The sequence below is a fragment of the Cricetulus griseus genome, chromosome 3, assembly GCF_003668045.3.
Source record: "Cricetulus griseus strain 17A/GY chromosome 3, alternate assembly CriGri-PICRH-1.0, whole genome shotgun sequence".
Classification (NCBI taxonomy): domain Eukaryota; kingdom Metazoa; phylum Chordata; class Mammalia; order Rodentia; family Cricetidae; genus Cricetulus; species Cricetulus griseus.
Window position 1 is genome coordinate 204966284 of NC_048596.1, and position 20470 is coordinate 204986753.

At 44.3% G+C, this 20470-nt stretch overlaps 1 long non-coding RNA gene across 1 annotated transcript; it reads left to right on the forward strand.

The window, feature by feature from the left end:
* The first annotated feature begins 3375 nt into the window (after positions 1–3375).
* Positions 3376–17442, forward strand: LOC103161335. The gene is made up of 3 exons (XR_003483199.2): positions 3376–3576; positions 3890–4083; positions 15126–17442. It is a non-coding gene; the product is annotated as an uncharacterized LOC103161335 (long non-coding RNA).
* The last annotated feature ends 3028 nt before the right edge of the window (positions 17443–20470 follow it).

Genomic DNA, 20470 nt, shown 5'->3' on the forward strand with positions numbered 1-20470 from the left:
AGCTTGCAGCTGAGCAGACTCCCTTATTGCATGACCAGGGAGGAGAATTCAAGAGGGGAGGAGAGGGCTGGGGAGATGGTTCAGTTAATCAAGTATTTGCTGTGCAAGTGTGAAGACATGAGTTCAGATCCCTGGTACTCACATAAAAAGCTGGGTGTGGTGCTAAGTGTGTATAATCCCAGCATTGGGGAGGCAGAAACAGTTGTAGACCTTGGAACTCAATGGCCAACATCAACCTTTGGTGTACACACACACACACACACACACACACACACACTCACACTCCATGCATACACACTGGGTGTGTGTGTGACCCAAATGCTATTTGCTGTTGAGGATGCACCCTCAATGACCTGAGGATCCTCTCACTAGGTCCCACCTCTTAAAATGCCCACCACCTCCAATAGAGTCAAGCTAGGGACCTGAGCACTGGGGCTGTGGGAGCATTTTGGATCCATGCTTAAGCACTTTCAGTGTCTGTCTCTGGACTGGAATATGGAGGGGGGCTGCTCCACTGTGCACTGAGTATCAGGGACAAGAGAACTTTTACCTTTCATGTGCACAGCCTGCTTATTTCACAGGGGTCCCAGGAGGACAGGTGGACCACTCTGTCCCTGAGCATCTAGCAGCGGAGAGGCAGGTGACGAGCAGAAATCTCTGCAAACCCTCTGTTCTCTGAGGGCTTCTTCCCAGGGGAGTTCTGAAGAGGCAACCCTACACCCCATGCCAATTTGAGATGAGCATTAACAACAAAGAAGACCTTTCAATAACAATTTAAGGATTAATTTCTTAAAATCCAATTTCACTTTTTCCCTTAATCCTTAGTTTAAGTCACATCCAGTAATGCAGTAGGCCAGAGTATACCCACTCACTAAACTGTAGTGTTGACTCCTGTAGACTGACAAAGCCACCACATTTGAACTTTGATTTCATCCCTGAGGCGAGGGGCCATGTCACAAAAATCTGAAAAGCTGACTCCACAGAAAAGCCACTTACTCCTCTCTCACCAGCACTGATTACATCAGCTCCTGGGTTGTTTTTTTGTTTTGTTTTGTCTTTGGATGATGTAGTCACTATTCTATCAAAATTAGACATGTATCCAATGCACCAGCTCTCTCTGGCCACAGCATGGTCCAAGTTGAATCACTATACAATAAATATTAATAACACAAGCTGTGGTATTCCTTTCAGCAGACACCTCCATCAACCTAGGAACTGCCGACGTGAATAGCATAAAACTGCGAGTTGACCTCAGCGTTTTCTAAAGGGCTTGGTCTCTGAAAGCGTAAGTGCTATTCTCTTAACTGAATGCCGAAACCCAGAACTGGATCAAAAATGCTTGTCTCAGGGCTATGCCCTTGCTTCCTCACAAACCAGGCTGCAGAAGCCATAGGATTGAACAGACTCCTTTAAAGAAATCCACGTGCTGCTTTGCCAGCCCTGCCTCTGTGTAGTGGGAAAGCCTACTCCAGGAAAGCCTCCGCTTCGCACCGCAGCTTCTAGTCTCACCAGTTTTCTTAACATTGCTGTTTCGTGTGACCTGGAGTTTATTGGTGAGCCTGAGTTGAGTTCTATGTTCAATCAGCGGCGGAACCATTGTCTTCCACACAGAATGAGCGCTCTGAACGTCCCACGAAACCCAAGCCTCTCGGGCAAGCAATAGGCAGCAGTGGGTGGTGGCTCTTTGAGTCGAAATGTTTTTCCTATTTGATTTACTTAATTGAGCTAATGGGTTCTGTGATCAGCTCAATAGCCCAGTAGCTAAGTCATCATTAGTTCTTCTCTTAGCTAACACAATAATGACCCTTAAATCGTCTCCAGCATTTCCAATTACCTTTGAAAACATGTGGAATGTCAGAAACCCTAATAGGAAACATACATGATAGGCTGTTTATGGAAAGTCGCCTCTCACATTAGTAATTTTCAGAAATTCTTTTAAGTGTCAAGGAGAATGGTGAAACAAATTACAACACGAACAGTAGAGAAATTCAGCGAGATTCTTCCTCAGTACTCAACAAAGCTAGAATATTCAGGGTTTCTCTAGCCCAAACATTGCATTTATGATTGAGAAAACCCAGTTAGATGATAATTATCTTGTAAAGATAACAGAGACAACAAATGGTAGCCAAATTAGAACAGCCCCCCAATTTTCTGTTGTATAGTTCTTTCACAAGCCTATTAAAAAGATACTTACTAAAAATTAAGAGGAAGGGGACATGTACAAAAGCTTCAAATTCTAAGCAGCCTACAGCCACCCCTGTCTGTTTCATTTTGTGTCTTTTCCTCTGCACACCACTCTTCCTGACCCCACTTCTCACAGGCACTGTGATGGTTAGTCTTCACTGTCAACTCCATTAAATTCAGAATCACCCAGACCACATATCCAGGCAAGTCTATGGGAACATTTCCAGGGAGGAATAACTACAGGGGAGACCCACCCTGAGCTTGAGTGCCTGAGCTTGAGTGGAGCCATCTCACAGGTTAGGGGTGCACCTAAACGAAAGAAATAAGGAAGCCTTTGTGTCAGCATCCCCTTGCTCCGCTTTCTGGTCTGCTGAGATGATAGCCAGCAGCCTCTTGCCTCCATCAGCAGGAAATGGATTCCCCAACATGCTTTCCTCCCACAGGGGACTGTCCCCTCAAAGTGTAATACAAAATAAACTCTCCCTTCCTTAAGCTATGTCTTGTCGGGTATTAGGCCAAAGTGATGAGTGACAGAATTAAGCCTGAGTGCAATTCTCTGCAGTGCCATTTGCAAATCCACAAAGTCCCTGATAGAGATGTGGAAAGAACATGGGACATAAAGGAGACCAAGACTTTGCTCCTGGTCGAGCTTGGTGGAGGTTACTGTGTTGGACACCATAAGACAGCAAGGGTGGAGAGTCCAGTGAAAGTAGAATGTAGAAACATCCAGCAGGGTAGGTTTACAAGTCACCTCCCATTAGGTTCTACAGCTCATAGTTAATGTTGTGATAAAGGCTAGAATCCCACAGAAGCAGCTTCTCATCAGAACTTTCACAGTAGGTCCTACAGCTCATTATTAATGTTGGGATAAAGGCTAGAATCCCACAGAGGCAGTTTCTCATCAGAACTTCCAGTCTGTGGTTGAATTGTAAGGTTTTATGATGTTCCCCCACTGTAGTCAGAGTGGAGAGTAATGCATTCTGCTAAGCAATTCACAGGAGAGTGACTGATTGCACCTAATTTGACTTTGTTAACTCACAACAGGGAAAAATCATTGCCCCGGTGTCTGGGATAGCTGTCACCTGCCCATCTCATTCTCCACCCTACTGCACAGACTCTGGGAGGTTGGAGGCTGCTCTAAGCAGTACACATCATTATTTATCTTTGTATATCCATTGCCTGCTGTGGACATCTGACACACCGAAGGTACCCGCGTAACACAGAGGAAATGAGTGAATGATGAATCATTATTAAGGGCCCCTTGTTAACCATACATCCTGGAAGATGGTAGGCAAGTCTAAGAAAGCATCAGCTCTTGACTGCACAGAGAAACCCTAAAGGAACTTCTCAATATTCTTTCCACCACAAGATCAACTCTCTGACCCCCAAAAGGTAAGGGCCATTCCCAAAGCATGCTCAATTCATTATGATACTTCCATCGGGTGGCACTAATTGTGATAGTAAATATTGTCAATTTCATTGAACTTGGTTAGATCTGTAATCACCTAAGAGGCACATCTTTGGGCGTGCCCATGAGGCCACATCCAAGAAGCATTAACTGGGAAGAGAAGACCCTCTCTCTCCAGAATGGACAGCACCTGCAGAGAGAAGCCCACATATAAAGGGGACTGAGGGGAAACAGGGATGATTGCTTGACTGTCTTTGCTTCTTGCTGGTAAATACATCTATCTGTCTCCGACATCAGAATGCAACCTCTTCCACCACCACCCCCATCCCCATCTTGGATTGAAGACAAGTGGCTCTTCAGGAATCCTGCAAGCCCTCACTGACAGACTGGGACTTCTGAGGTGTCCATCCCTGTGGACTGAGCAGCTACCAGATTCTCAGCCTCCTAGTGTACAGCAACTGTTGAAGTATGCAGCCATATCAGTGTATCAGGTAGGCCAATTTAAGAAACCCTTTTCATAATGCATATTCATTCAGTCTGTTCTCTCCGACCAGGAGAACCCTAATACACTCTGGCACTTGCCAGCTGGGTCTTCTCATTTAAACTCCATTTTCCCCAATTCTACCATTTGTGGCATCCTCCCAATCCACACCCAGAGAGACTGCCTGGGTCAGAAGAACACCCCACACAGAGCAGGATTATCCTTGAGTAAGCTGCTAGGTGACTATAGACATCTGGGTGACACCAAAAGCAACGTGACAGAAAATGAATGGTCCTTTGTCAGAGAGCCTGACCCTTGCTCAGCAATTGTTTCAAATCTTACGCCAATTTAGCAAATTGGTTTCTTTTCAGGAAAAGCATAACTGATATTTTCCTTTCTCTTCATTTAATTTTAATTTTAAAACTACATTCAGCACAACTGACATTTTGGGTTCGGACCTCTGAATTGGAACTGAGGTCTAGAGCTCCAATCCTCTCCGTTTCAGAACAGAGGACACCCTGCATTGTTGACCCTCACACTCCCTCAGCTTGTGGTTACACCATAACCAGCCCAGCCTCTGGCAACAACTGATATTTTTCTCTATAAGTACATTGGTATTTTCAAGAGTGTTTTACAAATGAGAGAAATTGTTATGGAATCTCCTAGGCTGGCTGCTGTTTCTCCGAGCAAATGCCTTTCTCGTGCACCCTCAACTGGTGTGGAACCAATTGTTTCTCTTATTTATTTCATCCAACAAGTAAATAAGTATGTAACTAAGAAAAGTAGAGCGTTTCCCCTCACTAAGGTTTGCTACAACCTCAAGGCCATGTTCCAAAGTTTGTTTATTTATTGGTCTGGAGGCAAGGTCCATAGGCAGCCCAGGCCGGATGGGAACTCACAACACTCCTACCTCACCTTTCTGAGTACTGTGACAAGGTTCAATTCTTGCAGAGTTGCTATAACCATAGTCTTTGTTCTCTTAGATTTGATATTAGAGAAACACTATTAATTTTAGTTTTAAATATTTTCAAGTACCAGACTGTCTGTCTGTCTGTTTATACATCAATCCATTTCTTACTGACTGGGGACATAGCCCAGCAGTAAAGTGCTTACTTTGAATGCATGAGGCCATAGGTTCAATCTCTAGTAGGGTCAAAAATTTTAATAGAACTAAGTCACTTCATATTACCTCACCCATCATTTTCTTTTACATTTTGCCCTGATTGTTGTATCATTCTTTTTCTTAATAGATACAGATAGCTGATAGGTTGATCTGTAGGTAGTAGATAGAAATGTAGGTATTAGGTATAGATAGATAGATAGATAGATAGATAGATAGATAGATAGATAGATAGATAGATACGTAGGTAGATATTATAGGTAGATGACTGACAGATCGACAGATGGCTTTCCCCCTGAATCACTGAAGACTGAATGGAGGTATCATGTATCTTTGCTGTTCACCGCTATACTGTTTCCAAGAGCAGATTGTATTCTTATACCCAGCCACAGGACAGTTGTCAAAGGAACACAATCTTCATATCACACCACTACCTCCCACACATCCCATACTCAAGTGTTACTGACCCTCTGCCTTTTGGAGCTACAGGACCCACCTCATCTCCACCATGCCTCTTCAGTCTTCCAAGTCTGAAACAGGCTTCGCCCTTCTGTATCTCTTGATTTTGACCTTTTGTGGTTTTCTAGCTTGTCTTTCTGTTCAGTTTTGCTGATATTTCTTCCTGCTTAGATTTGGTCATGAACATTGGCAGAAATCCCACAGAGGTGACTTTAGGTTCTTCCAAGGAATTCTATCAGGAGCCTTTAGATGCCAGCTTGACCAAATATTGGTGATGTTAACTCTAAAAATCCATTAAAGGACATCTGCCAGGTTTGACTACCAGAATGGTTAGTCTCTTCTGAAGGAGAAGCTTCCAGGAACCCGAAACCACCTGCTCTTGTGAACCCTCTCCCTGTTCTGTGTGGGCTAATGATCGTTGGCCCTGTCACCCAGGATGTATTGCTCACTTTCTGCCTGGGACCCACAAAGCCTTGGCTTTTTGCTATTTTAGTCTGAGAGCCTAATGCATGCTAGGTAGCAATGAGTATCATCCAGCCACTGCCTCCTGGCCACCCGGGCTCTTCTGCATGCCTGTGGTACCCAAATGAACCATTGCTGACCAACCCCGTGGGTGGGAAGGAAGAAATTGGCAGCGTGGCTTGTACTCATCATTCCTGGGAAAAGTCTACCCCCAGACCTTCCTTCTCATTCTTGAAACCGCCAGATGCTTTTGAAAGACAACTTTCAGTTGAGCCATTCAGGGCAGTTGTGTTCCCTGGGAATCTCTCTGCCCTGGACCTGGGTCATGGCTGCAGTGTGGAAAAAAAACAGAGCATGCAAGAGTGGAGACACAGGATCAATATCTCATTTCTATATTTAGAACCGCACTGTAATGCAAGCCTGACAAAAGCCAATGTCCACCAAGAAAAAAAAAAGAATGAATGAAAGAACAAAAGAATGAAAGAGAAAGATTGTGTTATGAAAAATAAGCCAGACTCAGGAAGATATATATCTTCTTCCTCACATGTTAATCTAAATATATATATATATATAATACATATATAATACACACATATATTATTTAGAAAGAGCAACCCTTCTCCATTTTCCTGTTTCTGACACAAATATATCTACATGTATATATTAATATCAGTACTGTGCCCTACATTTTATGTGTGTGTGTTTGTCACGAACGTAGAAAGGAGGCCATGAGAAGAGAGGAAGAAATAGAAAGGGGGTGTGGCATCTATGTCACATGAAAGCAGAAGGAGAAAAGGAAGACCAACAAGAGTGGGCAGGGCATGGGGGAGTGTACATGATGTGTGTGTGTGTGTGTGTGTGTGAAAAATTCCATCAGGAAATCCTGAAAACTAAGAAAAAGGAGGGGAAGGCAAAGAAGGGGGAGGAAAGGGCCAGGGAGAGCAGAGGACAGGAGAGGAAAGGGAGAATGCTTACCATGGTTTTCTAAGCCCAGCCCTGTTGACAAGCGGAAGCCTCAACCCTGAATTCTACATTATGCTGAGGCAGGTGGCTTGAACATGGCTTCATCCCACTGCTTCCTTCTGTTCTAGTTCCCAGTGTCCAATGTTCCCCAAGGAAAATGGAAAGGCAAATACAGAATGGAGTTAGTGCCTGCAGAGAGCTAGCCATGCCTGGAAGAGAGCTAGCCATGCCTGGCAGACAGCTAGCCCATGCTTGGCAGGTTAGGCATGCTTGGCTTCTTTTTTATTTGAGCCTGGAGTTTAGAGGCGACCTTATGTTGCCTGCTGTTGATTGACTGATTCATGGTTTCGGCTGCCTTTTCCAAAGGCCCCAGCTCAGCTCTGTGACAGGGGAGCACTGGGTAGTTGGAGTCTTAGGTTTTGCTGGGTGTCCTTTTCTGTAGAGCCCAGTCATTTCAAAAAGAAAAAAATAAATGGTCCGTGACAAGTACAGAGGAAATGATCCAAGGTGACAAAATAATTGCCCAGGAGTCCCCAGGTCACACACAAAGCATGTGCTACATAGTCACACTTGAAGCTCTTCCTAAGGCATGTGCTATGCCTGACGCCCTCCCTGGCCCACCCTCTCTCCCTCCTTCTCTTTCTCTTTCCCTTCTCCTTTCTCTTTCTGTATGACTCTATCTACATAACTCTCTCTTCCTCTCTCCCTTTCTCACTCTCCACCCCTGTCTCCTTTATCCCTGTCTTCTTTCTCTCTCTCTCCATGTTGCCCTCCCCACTCCCACCTCAAATTCCCCACCCCTCACCCCCCACCTCCACCTCTCTAGATCACTTTTGTACCCCCTGAGCCTCTGTTTTGGTGTTCAGTCTGCACAATGGCGTGTGTCACATGAACATTTGAGGATCAGATAAGACATGGGGAGTGTTTGGTGACTGGCACCTTGACATGCTCCATACTGTACTTCATTTCTGTAGCCCCATCCCCTTTCCTAGAGATCACACCAGATTACCACCTGGCTACATTCCTATCCTCAAGTCTTTTTTCCAGTGATTCTTCCAAAAATCTCCATTCTTCTTCCTTTCTTGCTGCCACCCCTCCTACTTCTTCTGAGTCTTTGAGATGGGATCTCAAGCAGCCTTGAACTCACTACATAGCGAAGGATGGCCTTGAATTTGTGATACCCCTGCCTCCACCTCCTCAGTTCTGGGATTGGAGGTGAACGCCTTCATTAGACAAGCACTGTACCAACTAAGCAATATACACAGCCCAACTTCAGGGGAATATTTGACTGCTACAGGCCTGCCATGCTTTCTGCTTTGAGCTCCACCATCCCCTCCTTCTTGTTTTCCTCCCATGCTCTTCCCAATATCATCTATTCAGCCATGTCACCTTTTGAGTTAGACTGGAACTCTGAGAGCTGGAACCACCCTACACACTGAGCTCTTAGCATGCCTCACCGTAACCCCCACCACAAACACTAACTGGTAGATTAGCAGAGTCTTGTTTCTCTTTCCCTGACATGTTTTCCCCACAGATTCTTAAAGCAAGTTTATAAACTGGCATGGGTGAGGATTTGTCTGCACAACTAGATTAGTGCATTTGAGTACCGGCCTGCCAAGGCAGTGATGCAGTCCTCACCTCCTCCTGTCGAAGGCTTATGGGGACATGATGCTCTCTGCATGTTGGCTTTTTGAGTCTGTGTAAGGGAAGTATGGAGTTTGTGTGTGTGATGGGAGACTCTCCTTTCCCTCTGGGATCATAAAAACATTCTGTGTTTGCCTATGGGCTCTCTCCAAGGTACATTCAACCAGAGCTGTAAAGCTCTGATTAGTAGTGACCTGAGCTGTCCCCCAAAGAGATGGTGAAGCCCCAAGGCAACATTTGGCAGCCCTTCACCCTATGCTGGAAGCCCTTCGGGCTGTGTTTTACAAATGAGGTTTTAAGCTGCATCACCTGAAGATGGATTTCTGTGCTCAGCCAGGCATTAGCAGTGCGAGGTTTGGGTTGTGTGAAATGGGAGTTTAGTGAGGTTCGACCCTCCTCCACCTTAGGCTAATTATTAAAGAAAGTGTTTGCAGGCCTGCCGACTCTCATAATTCATCCTGACTTGTGTTTCTCTGAAGCCAGGCCTTATAGATCTCCATCTGCAATGATGCAATCATTGCCAGAGGAACGTGGTGGGGCTGAGTCATAGCCTCATACTCCTCCATCTGTGATGGCGTGGGACCCTTGCTAGAAGAATATGGTGGCACTGAGTCACAGCCTCCTCCTCCATGTGTGATGATGTGATTCTTGCTACAGGAATGTGGTGGCACTGAGTCACAGCCTCAGCCTCCTCCATGTGTGATGACATGAGCACAGCTAGATGAGTGTGGTGGAACCAGTCATCACTTCATCGTGCAGGTGAAGTCAGTGAGCATCACTCAGAAACCAGGCTGCCCTTTCTGTTCTCATTGTTGTTCTGGGGTGAGATGTTGCATGTCCTCCCTTGAGCAAGGTAACTAGAATAGCCAGGCATTCTGGTTTGCTTTGTAGTGCTGCAACAATGACACCATGGCCAAAGCAACTTAGGGAGGGAAGGGCCTACTTGGCTCACTCATTTGAATCAGTCCATTATGAAGAGCAGATAGGACAGGAACTCAAGTGAGAACTGCAGCAGAGGCCATGGAGAAATGCTTACTGGCTTATTTCCCACGGCTTGTTCAATTCGCTTTTTTATACAACTCAGGCCCGCCAGCCTGGGGATGGCAAGGCTCACTGTGAGCTAGGCCCTTCCACATCAGTCATCAATCAAAAAAAAAAAAAAAAATGTTCCACAGACTTGCCTTCAGGCCAATCTGATGGAGCCATTTTCTCAGTTGAAGTTCCATCTTCCCGGATGACTCTAGCTTGTGTCAGGTTGACAGAGAACGTAACGACCACATCAGGTGACAGAGTTTGATGCCAATTTCAAAGAACAAACTTCAAAACTTCAGGAAGGAAGCAGACAAGATACCAGGTGCCCAGAATCTATCACTTTCTAAAAAGCACATTATGAGGAACAGAATCATTTTTCTCTTTTGAGACCACTTACCTTGAAATATAGTTAACTATCCTGGAATCTTCCATTTCTACTTTCTGCTTTTTTCCCTCTCTCTCTATAGTGTCTATGAATTTGCATTCCTATGACATATGTGTATATTATGCATTTGAAAAAAATTTATATAAAGAAAGTGAGAACCGTGGCACATAAAACTCTAAGAACATTAAAGATTTAGTACAACACCTAATTTTAGAGGTGGAGATGCTGATCCAAAACCAGGCCTGAGGTCTGTTTACCGGAAGCAAACGAATGTCCCACAAGAGGTTGGAGGCAGGCCCGCCCCCCATCCAGTGTCCTCTTCAGCATGACTGGCATATACATTAGCTAGACATCACACGGAGAGATGCTTGCATCCATCCTGGCACAATCCCATTAGTGGTTATGAGAATCCTATTATTAGAAATCAGCTGGTGAGAGTCTTCTCATCTCAAACTCGGGAAATGGAAACGAAATTGAGAGTATTTAAGTTCACTAAACAGAACATTGGAATGGTTCTGATATTCCCATCCATGCCTTCAAAATGAAGAGGTTAACTGGATGATCTTAGGTGCATCTCTAGCTGAAATACCCATGAAATCTAAGTCCTGTGAATATTCCCTGTGAGATTTGCTCTTTGCCTCTCATGAACTACAGCCCTTGAAGGATCTTTAACTTTTATTTTTCCAAATATAAGATGGAGCTAATAATAATTGCCAAGCTGTGGTGACAGTAAACAAGATAATTCACATTTATTCTTTGAATAAAAAGAAATGTGAAAATGCACTATGAATCACTTAGGCAGCTTACAGATAGCCCTGGATGCTGAGAGAAAATGAGCCTGGGATGAAGCTGGAGTTATTTGTTCAGTGGGTTCTTTCTCGTGGATGCTCAATTCTGAGGTGAATTTTCTACCTTTCAGACATTGGGGCCCAGTAAGAACTCAGGGCCACTTCTAGCATTTAACAAAACGGTGCATTATTAAAATGGTAATTTGCATTCACTTCAGGGAGGTAAACTCCAGCACACTCCGGCTCTGAGGTTTATGGTATTCTGCTGCTGCTTGACACTGCAGCTACAACAACAACAATTCTATCAGCTGGAAGAGTTGAGGACCAATTGTAGTACTTTTTGCAACATTTAGGAAATGCTTTTCATTGATTACCACTGTTTTCCCTTTCTATTCTCACTAACAAATATATCTGTAAAGATCATTAAAACTGATTCAACATATGTGTGTATAGTTAAATGCACAAAGGTATTCGGGTACAGGTACAAGTATATGTGCATACATGCAGGCACCAGAGGCCACCTCAGATGTCATCCCTCGGGCACTGTCCACTTTGTTTCTTGAGAGAGGGTCTCTTGCTGAACTTAAAGACCCTTCTGCCTCTCCTGACCCAGGACTGAGATTTTAAGTGGGCACCCCCATGCTTAGCTTTTGCACATGGGTGTTGGAGATATTTATATCCTCATGCTTGCACAGCCAGAACTTTACCTACTAAACCATTTCCCCAGCCCTTGAATTACCATCATACATGGACTGGTAGCTCCATCATTGTATCTATTGCATGGATCATTGAACCACCATTGTGGCTATGGCTTGAGTAGAAAAATCTAAATTTGCCTCAGTATATCCCCACAATCAACTCATTAATTACCTCAAACTTGCAAATCCTTTTGGGGAGCTTGTACACCTATCAGCAGCAAAGGATGTCTTCCCTTGGGAAGAAATCACCACCAGCATACCAGAGCTATCTGGGCTGTATATGGAGTACCTTTGAAGAAAAGAGGAACTGGGAATGGTGGTACATTGAGAGACTGAAGCAGGAAGATCACGGGTCCCAGGCCATTTGAGATAAATAGGAAGACCCTATTTCCAAGAGAAAAAAAGGAAAGAAAGAAACAGGGAAGATGAAAAGGTATACATGAATTTTTCTGTGTGGGAGAATGCAGCTTCAAGATAATAGCATTTCAACTTTATTTCACATAGCAGTCACTCCTTACCCATCCCGAGGGAGTCAATGTGTACATTAATCACTTTCCTCACTGCTGTGACAACGCATCTGACTGGAACAACTCAAGGTAGGGAGGGTTTATTTTGGTCCACAGTCGGAGAGCACAGTCCATTATGGCAGGACCAAAAAATAGCAATGTATTGCATCAGCAGTCAAGAAACAGGAATGAATCCCAATGTTCAGCTTACTTTCATTGTCAAACTTGGGGCTACAACCTGTGTCCCATGCCAGGTACAGCCACCTATCCTCAATAAGCCAATTAATAGTGCAAAACAGAAAAAGAAGATTTTTGTTTTCAATGTGGCCATGTTCAAAAGAAGGAAAAAGAGCTCCAGTGAACTAACTTGCTCAAGTCCATCGTCAGGACCCAGAAATGAGATTAAAGTTTAAATAGCGAGTCAAGGATGTTCACATTTAATTAGTCCCAGTCAAGGTGTGGAGCAGCTCAGCATTGCCCAATTATCTTCTGGGTTTCAGTATCATCCTGTAAGGTGGTCAGACAATTGTTAGAACTATGTGAAATCTCACTTCAGAAGACAAGTTCCTCCTTTTGGGTGGGGGCATTTTCCTCCTCCCAGCTTAAGATTACTGGGAAAATTTCTGTTTCTTGATGGCCCATTGAATCAATAGACTGATAGCCAGATTGAGAGACAAAAGTACCCCTTTCAAGTATTTTCATTTCTGCCAGTCTTGTAACAGTTTGTCTCCTAGGTGACTCTAGATTCTGTTAAATTGATAATGAAGATTAACCACTCTGTAGAATGAACATTTAAGGGATAATACACGACTTAAAATGCTACTGGAATCTTTGTTTAATTTTGCACTGGAATCTTAAGGGGAAGCAACACTGAAGCTTTTTTGGAGTGTGTCAGCCTGCTCTGAAGAAATCTGGCAGCCTGCAGCATGTTTAAGGGAATAAGAGACAAGGGCCTGGAAGTGCCATGCCTACTTGCTGCTCAATAGCTTCAGCATGTGACATGGGGTCAAGGAGAAGAATAACTTTACCCCACTTGGCTCCCAGGGATATGAAAGGGCAGATTTTAGCTTATTATGAAGAAACATAGTAAGGGCTAAGGAGAGGAGAAGGGGGTCATTGATGGCTTACTCTCAGTGCTGGAGAAATGTGAGCATAATACGGGAGGAAAAGCCAATTCTTGCAGGTGGTAGGGATAACAAATACTTGGGGTGCTCCCAGCTCAGAGGGCTATGATTGTAACTATTATAGTGAGGCTTTTTTTCCCCCCTCTGGACATAACATGATCACCACATGTCATTTTAGATCAGATTACCTTGGCCTGTAGCCATGGCAACTAATTGAGCAGAACAATACAGAAGTAGCCAAGACTACAGTAATGACAATGGTAATGGAGCTATTGACACCCCCAAGAGAGGGAGGGTCATGGGACCCTTACCTGAGATTGTAGGCAGTATTCTTTCCTGCCCTCTACATTGGCAAAGGATCTTGGGTGAACCCAGAGTGTATAGGAAGTAGAAGGGATACTCTAGGATGCAGCTTTCATTAGGCCATCATCCATGGTGAGGGGGTACAACTGTTTGGGGGGGTCACCTGTGATCTTATAACCTTGAAAGTAATCCCAATCAATGCAGTGTTTGGTCAAGTTGGACTTGGATGGAGTTGTACTTTGGTCTGTCTCACTGAGGAACTAGGGTGAACGAGCATCTATCTGTTAATGTCTCTTCAGGAGAAGTTAACACAATCACAACAGAAAAGACTGCCTAAATTGCTGTTCCCCAGTCTTTATTTCCTCCTCATGCTAGGAAATGGCATATACAGGCTAACTCTTCAATTATTGATCTTTATTTCCATCTGAAATGTTGAGCCTCCTTGCCATCCCTACTGAATGAGACTCAAATGAGATGCCATCATGAGAAGAGTACGAGAGGTATCTGCCTCTGAATCAGGAACTGAAAGTCCTGAGCTGTCACTGCAACTCCAGCCTTCCCTTGCTGCCCTTTCTTCCTCTAAGGGCATCTCTAAGAACTTCAGCAGAGTCTTCGAATCACAGTTGAAAACCCCAAGGTTAAGTGCTGCCTACTCTTCCTACCCAAGCCCACGTGTATGGTTGTCATATAATCCTATGACTCTTTAGCCAGATTAATAAACTCTGACGTTTACTCCTTCAATTCACTTCAGATTCCAGGCTAACCAAAAAGGAATTAATGTGGATTATGCTTATGAACTTCATAGCCAGGAAATCAGAGGTTCAAGTCTCAGCTGTGCAGTTTGTTAGTTTTGCAACATGGGACAGTTTGTTTAGCCTCTCTAAGCCTTGGGCTGTATATCCAGAGCAAATATCCCCAGTTCATGGAATTTGGGGAGGATTAAAATGATCATCTATCAAAATCCAGAGTTATGTTCAAGATGTGAAATGGGCACTGGGAGGGATGACTGTGCCATTAATTAAAAAGACAAGACTAAATGGAACAAAACAGTTTCTCGGGAGTGGTGACAATTTCTTATTGTTGCTAGTGAAATGTAGAAGATAAAGACTTATGTAGTGAGATATCCACTCTGCCCTCACCTGTAGCACTGACCAAATGGGCTTGGTCACAGGTTCAGACATGACAGGGGAGTGAGTTAGGTCTGGGGTCAGGACAAGTGGCTCTCTCTTGCTTCCAGTCGTGTCAGAGAGAGGAGCTTGGGTGAATCCTTGGAGCTGGAACTTGCAGCGGTCACCCACCTCTTGTGTAAGTGCATTCTCCCCGAATAAATTTGCCTTAACCTGTACTGAGTCTAGTGAATCTTGATTTCCACACAATAGACTTACAATTACTCTCCAAGCTTTGGGAAAGCATCATTTCATCAAGGGAAAGAAATCTGATGACTTTGATATCCATTCCCAGTGTTCCCCCACTGATGCTTCCAGGTGACATTGAACCAGGTCTGTAGTCACTGAGGACTTTTCTCCGTGAATAAGTGCTATCAGAGATCATCTCTTTCTCCTCCACAGTCTCTGCCTATCTGCCCAGCCAAGCTCTCCTGTACACGTGGACAGTGTTTGAGAAGAGAGAAGACAGAACATGGCCTCTGTTCACAGAGCCCACCGGTAACTCAGTGGCTTGCTGCCACACATAAGCACTGACAAGCGTCCTTCTGAATTGTGGAGCTACATTGCAACATGAACTGATTTATTGGTTACATAGTACAACCTATCCATCAAGAAAATTAACAGACAGCAAAAACCGCTTTGTAAGATTTGAGAGCAAACAAAACACGGGGAAATGGGTCAACGACTAGCTGTTTTAAGCAAGTTTTCACTAGGGCTTTGAAGGAGACAATAGACAAAAAATTCCACTCCATCCTCCCATATGTTCTTAAAGAAGGCAAGTGCACAGATATAGATTAGGGAAACCTGTCCACGGATGGTACTAGAGGTAAATGTGCTGTGGGCTTTAGGAGCTTCCTGGAAGCTATTTACCAACTGGTTACTAGGAGACAGCATGACTCATTGCCAGTTTCCCCTCTGTGGCCAGCCTACTGTCATTTATCACTTAGCACACTGGATCAAGACTGATAGAATCTTTAGAAAAAATTATGGAGTGCTCTATTTTAGTGAGGAGGCACTAAACTGAGGAAATAAAATGATCCCCAAAGATGAGGTCTACTGAGAGCACATCCCAACAATCCCTGTGTGCGCTAACAGCTCAGGGATTTACTAGTGATGGGGAGAAAACACAGAAACTTATTGGTTAAAATGCTGTGCATGGCCATATTGCAATCCTTGAACATGGTAAATCCTGTGCCTTCATTGTGGGTTTTTAATGCCCACTTTCTGAATTAATGTATTTATGTCACGAGCCAGTGATTCTGATCTCTGTGGTTGAGGACATTTATATATCCTTTAGTAAGTCTTTAGTTAAGAGTCAAATAACTGAGTAGATCAGGATGTACTCCAGCTCATCAGATCTTTCAAAAGAACCTACAAATTAGACTCAAGTTGTTAGATATACTGTGGGATAAATCAACACATGGGCATCATCTCACACCCACAGTTACTGGGGTCTTTCAAAAAGAATGGTTTCATGCATTGCCATAACAACTTCAGTGTTATTAGAAACAACCTTATATAAACATTATATGATAAGCCAAGAGAGATTATTAAATGCCAAAAATGGGAAATGATGCCTGCAGTGTTATTGCTGTGAGCATCTTCAGTGGGGCACAATCCACCCAGGAGAGAATCAGTGAAGGGTGGTGTCCTGGGTATGTTTAGAAAGACTTATGGAGATTTCATGTTAGTCTGCCTTAACTCTGCCTTGGCAAGAAGATATGAAGATACACACACACACACACACACACACACACACACACACACACACACACACACATTACTGGGCATGTTCCCTGAAAGAGTTGTTAGTATTCTAATTTCACTGGGAAAAGAGGTAGCTCAAGGAAGAGCATATGGTCTGTGTACTGGTCAGGGTTCTCTAGAGGAACAGAACCAATAGGATGAATATATATTAAAAGGAATGTCTTAAATTGACTTCCACAGTAGTCTGGGAGATTAATTCACACTGCAGAGAATGAGAAATCAGTAGCTACTCAGTTCATAAGGCTAGCTGCCTCCCAGTCCCAAAGCGGTGCTGAAAGCCCAATGGATTCTTAGAGAGCCACCGGTTTTCAGTCCATGTTCAAAGTTCAGATAGTGGCAGCAGGAGCAGGGTAGATGAACAAGCCAGCAAGATACCCAGACTCTGTATAGAAGTCACAGAGTAAGGAGTAACATAGACTGGGACAGTCTGCCACTTGGCAGTCACCAGTCTGAGACTCAGACATGGTGCCTTACCATGTTGGTCAGACTCACCTTCACCCTCCAAGCCCTGCTCAGATCTGTACGGCAGGAGAAGGAAGGCCCAGAAGGTTCGGCGTTCATTTCCTCCAGCCCTTAGGGAGATGGGTTTGGAAATGGTGTTAAGATGATTTATGAAAATAAATTTATAGGCTAAAATTTATATTTGCTCTGGAAGTATAAATCTTTTGGTCCTGTTTTTATTCAGAAAGAACACACTTCTGAAGGCATTGACTTGGGTTCAGAGTTTTCACCAATATCTATGAAGTTTCTTAACCCTACTGACCTCATTGTTTTCATCTGTGCAGGTAAGACTCAGGATCTTCTCTGATGCTTGCAACAGCCCAGGGAACCAACCTTGTCATCTGTATCTTAGCTGAAGCAACCAGCTTCCCTTTTGGCAGCCATAACAGTCAAACATGTGCTTCTATGACCTTGTTCTAGACACTAGAAAGTCAGATGCCTGTCTTGTGACAAGGAACCAATCAGAAGTTAGCTGGTGGCGCTATGCTTTACGACCCTGGGTGTGCTTTATGGACAAGCGCACAGCAATGACGTAGAGAGCATAGCAACCACCCTGGGAGGGCCTGTGGGCCATAACAACCAGTTGACCAATCAACACAGGGCAAGCCCTCCAAGCCTGGAGGCACACCAATCGTGAGCCTGTGCACACCCCTAGACACTCCCCTTACGCTGCCTTATAAGATCTTTCGGGAGCCCCTAGGAGCCATCTTTGCTAGCCATCCGCCATGGTGGGTGGATCAAAGACCCGAGCTAACATGGGGTTAGCTCGTTAAATTACAATAAAGTCTCGTGCAGTTTGCAGCAAGCTCTCGAATCCGCCTGGTGATTGGGGTGACCGAGAACGTGGCCTGGGACCCCGGACACTTGAGTTTTCGGGGGTCTAACATTGTCATAGGGCAAGGGTTCAATCATTATAATGAAATAATCTAAATGTGTACAAGTCTTTCTTCTAAATTTAAAACACAGATCTATTCCTTAAATTCGTGTTTTTATAACTAACCATCTTAGTCTGTTTTCTATTGCTGTAACAAAATATCAAAGACTGGATGCCTAATGGAGGAGAAATGTTGATTTGGACAGACTTTTCTGGATGGTGATAGTCTGAGAGACAGTGCTCACATCTGGTGAATACTTTCTCACTGCATCCTGACTCATCAGAGAACAAGACCAGCAAAGTCAGTGAGCCAGCCCAAAGCTTCCTTGCCTTCTCCTGTAATCTCATTCAATCCTTATCACTCACCTCCAAAATCCCATTAGCATATGAATTTGGAAATGAGTTTTTCAGCACTGAACTCTCCCACCATGGAAAGAGCCCCAGCTAATATTGATTTTCTTTCATAGTAGCCTTAAGATGTAAACAAATAAAAATCCCCTTTTTCCTTGGGTCCCTGGATTATTACTAGATTGCTTGGGAAACAAAACACCTTCGGGATGTGTTTCTTAGAGAAAGGATTTTTTTTCTGGATTTTAAAAGGCCAACTGCTGGGACCTCGGCAGGGAGCCCAGGCCCTTCCAGGAGAAGTGCAGGAGAGGTGGGGGGACGCCAGTCATCTTCTTTCTCCCCTGAAGAGAGAAACAGGAGGGGTTCTGATGCTGGAAGACTCAGAACACATCACAGGTAACAGGAGAGAAGACAGAGAGATGCTTCCTTTTTATTGTTTAAATTTGTTGAGTGTGTGTGCATGGATATCTGCGCATATGTGCTCACCCACAGGAGGCCAGAGGTCGTTATCAGCTGTCTTCCTCCATTATTCTTCATCTTAGTTTTTGAGACAGGGTATTTCGCTGAACCTGACATTCACCCGATGCTAACTGGCTGCCAAGTGAGTCACCACTGAAGTTAGAGACGCACACCATCATACCCATCTCACATGTGTGCTGAGGAGCCCAACCCAGGTCCTCATGCTTGCACAGCAAGCACCTTATCCACTGAGCTTTATTTTCCAGCCCTGGGACTCATTGCTTATAAATGACAGACCCCGGAGTGCTCTGATGAAGCCCGAAGAGTTCTGTGAAAATTAATTGCTCAAATTTTTTAGTAGATGTCTCTAAACTTTAGTCCCTAATTCATACTAAATGGTCTTGCATTGCTGACAGTCGGTCATGGCGCTGTGACGGAACAGGAAGTTCTTGCTACAGAAGTCCTGACATCCCAAGGACTCCTGTGTCCTTTACATAGTAGTTCCCCTTCCAAGAGGGACACTATGCAAGCAGCAAATAGTAGCAGCTTCCATTCCACACCACATCTTTCCCTCTTGTCCTGTGCACCAGAGTCAATCTCTCCTCCTGGGCTTTGTACACTCGATGCCACTTTATACACTTGTGCTTTGCTGCTGATACAAAAATACAAGATAGCACAGAGGGTCTGAAAAGCAAGTGACCCCAGGGGCAAGTGGTGAATACAGTGGATGTACAAGGTATAACCAGGTTCACATCCAGGTTGAATAAGATGACAGCATGAACTTCTACAACACTATTAAGGACAGTGCACAGTTTAAAACATAGTAATTACTTCTGGAGTTTTCTAGCTAGTTTTCAGACCATGGTTGACCACAGGTAACTAAAAACATTGAAATAGAGAGTTCACATGTGAGTAGCTACAAGGCTACTGTGTTTATAACAAGCCCCCTTGATAACTCCTGACTTTAGGTTAGAGAGGCTGCTTGGGTGGGGTCTTTGGCTTGGTGCCAGTTATCAGAAAGACCAGGTTATCCAGTATTATAGTCTGGAACTTCCAGCCATGTCTTCTGACCCCTGAGAATGGTGCTGGTGGCTGGAGACAAGCTCTGCTGAACAGCAGCAAGTAGAGGAGCTTGCCTGTGGAAGAAGGTGAGGAAGTGTGGCCATGGGAAGAGGAGGCAGGGTGCTTGCTCATGTATGTCCCATGGCCCTTTGACTATTTCTTTGGTGGTGTGTTGGCATGCATATATGTGCATGTGGAGGTCAAATGCTAATTTCTGATGTCTTCCAAAGTGCTCTCCACCTTGTTTATGACTAGGGGCTTGTGGTGGTTTGCAAGAAAATGGCCCCCGAAGGGAATGACACAATTAGAAGGTGTGGCCTTATTGGAGGAAGTGTGTTACTGTGGCAGCAGGCTTTGAGGTCTCATATATGCTCAAGACATCACCCAGTGTCTCAGTTCACTTCCTGTTGCCTACAAGACGTAGGACTTTCAGCTCCTTCTCCACCACCACATCGGCCTGTACACCACCATGTCACACCATGATGATAATGGACTAAACCTCTGAAATGTAAGCTACCACCTCAATTAAATCTTTTTCTTTATAAGAGTTGCTGATGTTGTGCTGTCTCTTCACAACAATAGAAACCATGACTAAGACAGGGCTTACCAACTTTACTAGACTAGCTGGCCCCCAGGCCCCAGGCATGCTCCTGTCTCTACTTCTCAATGCTGGGATTATAAATATGCACCACTCCCATGGCTTTTTATATGGTTTATGGGGCTTGAACTCAGCTCC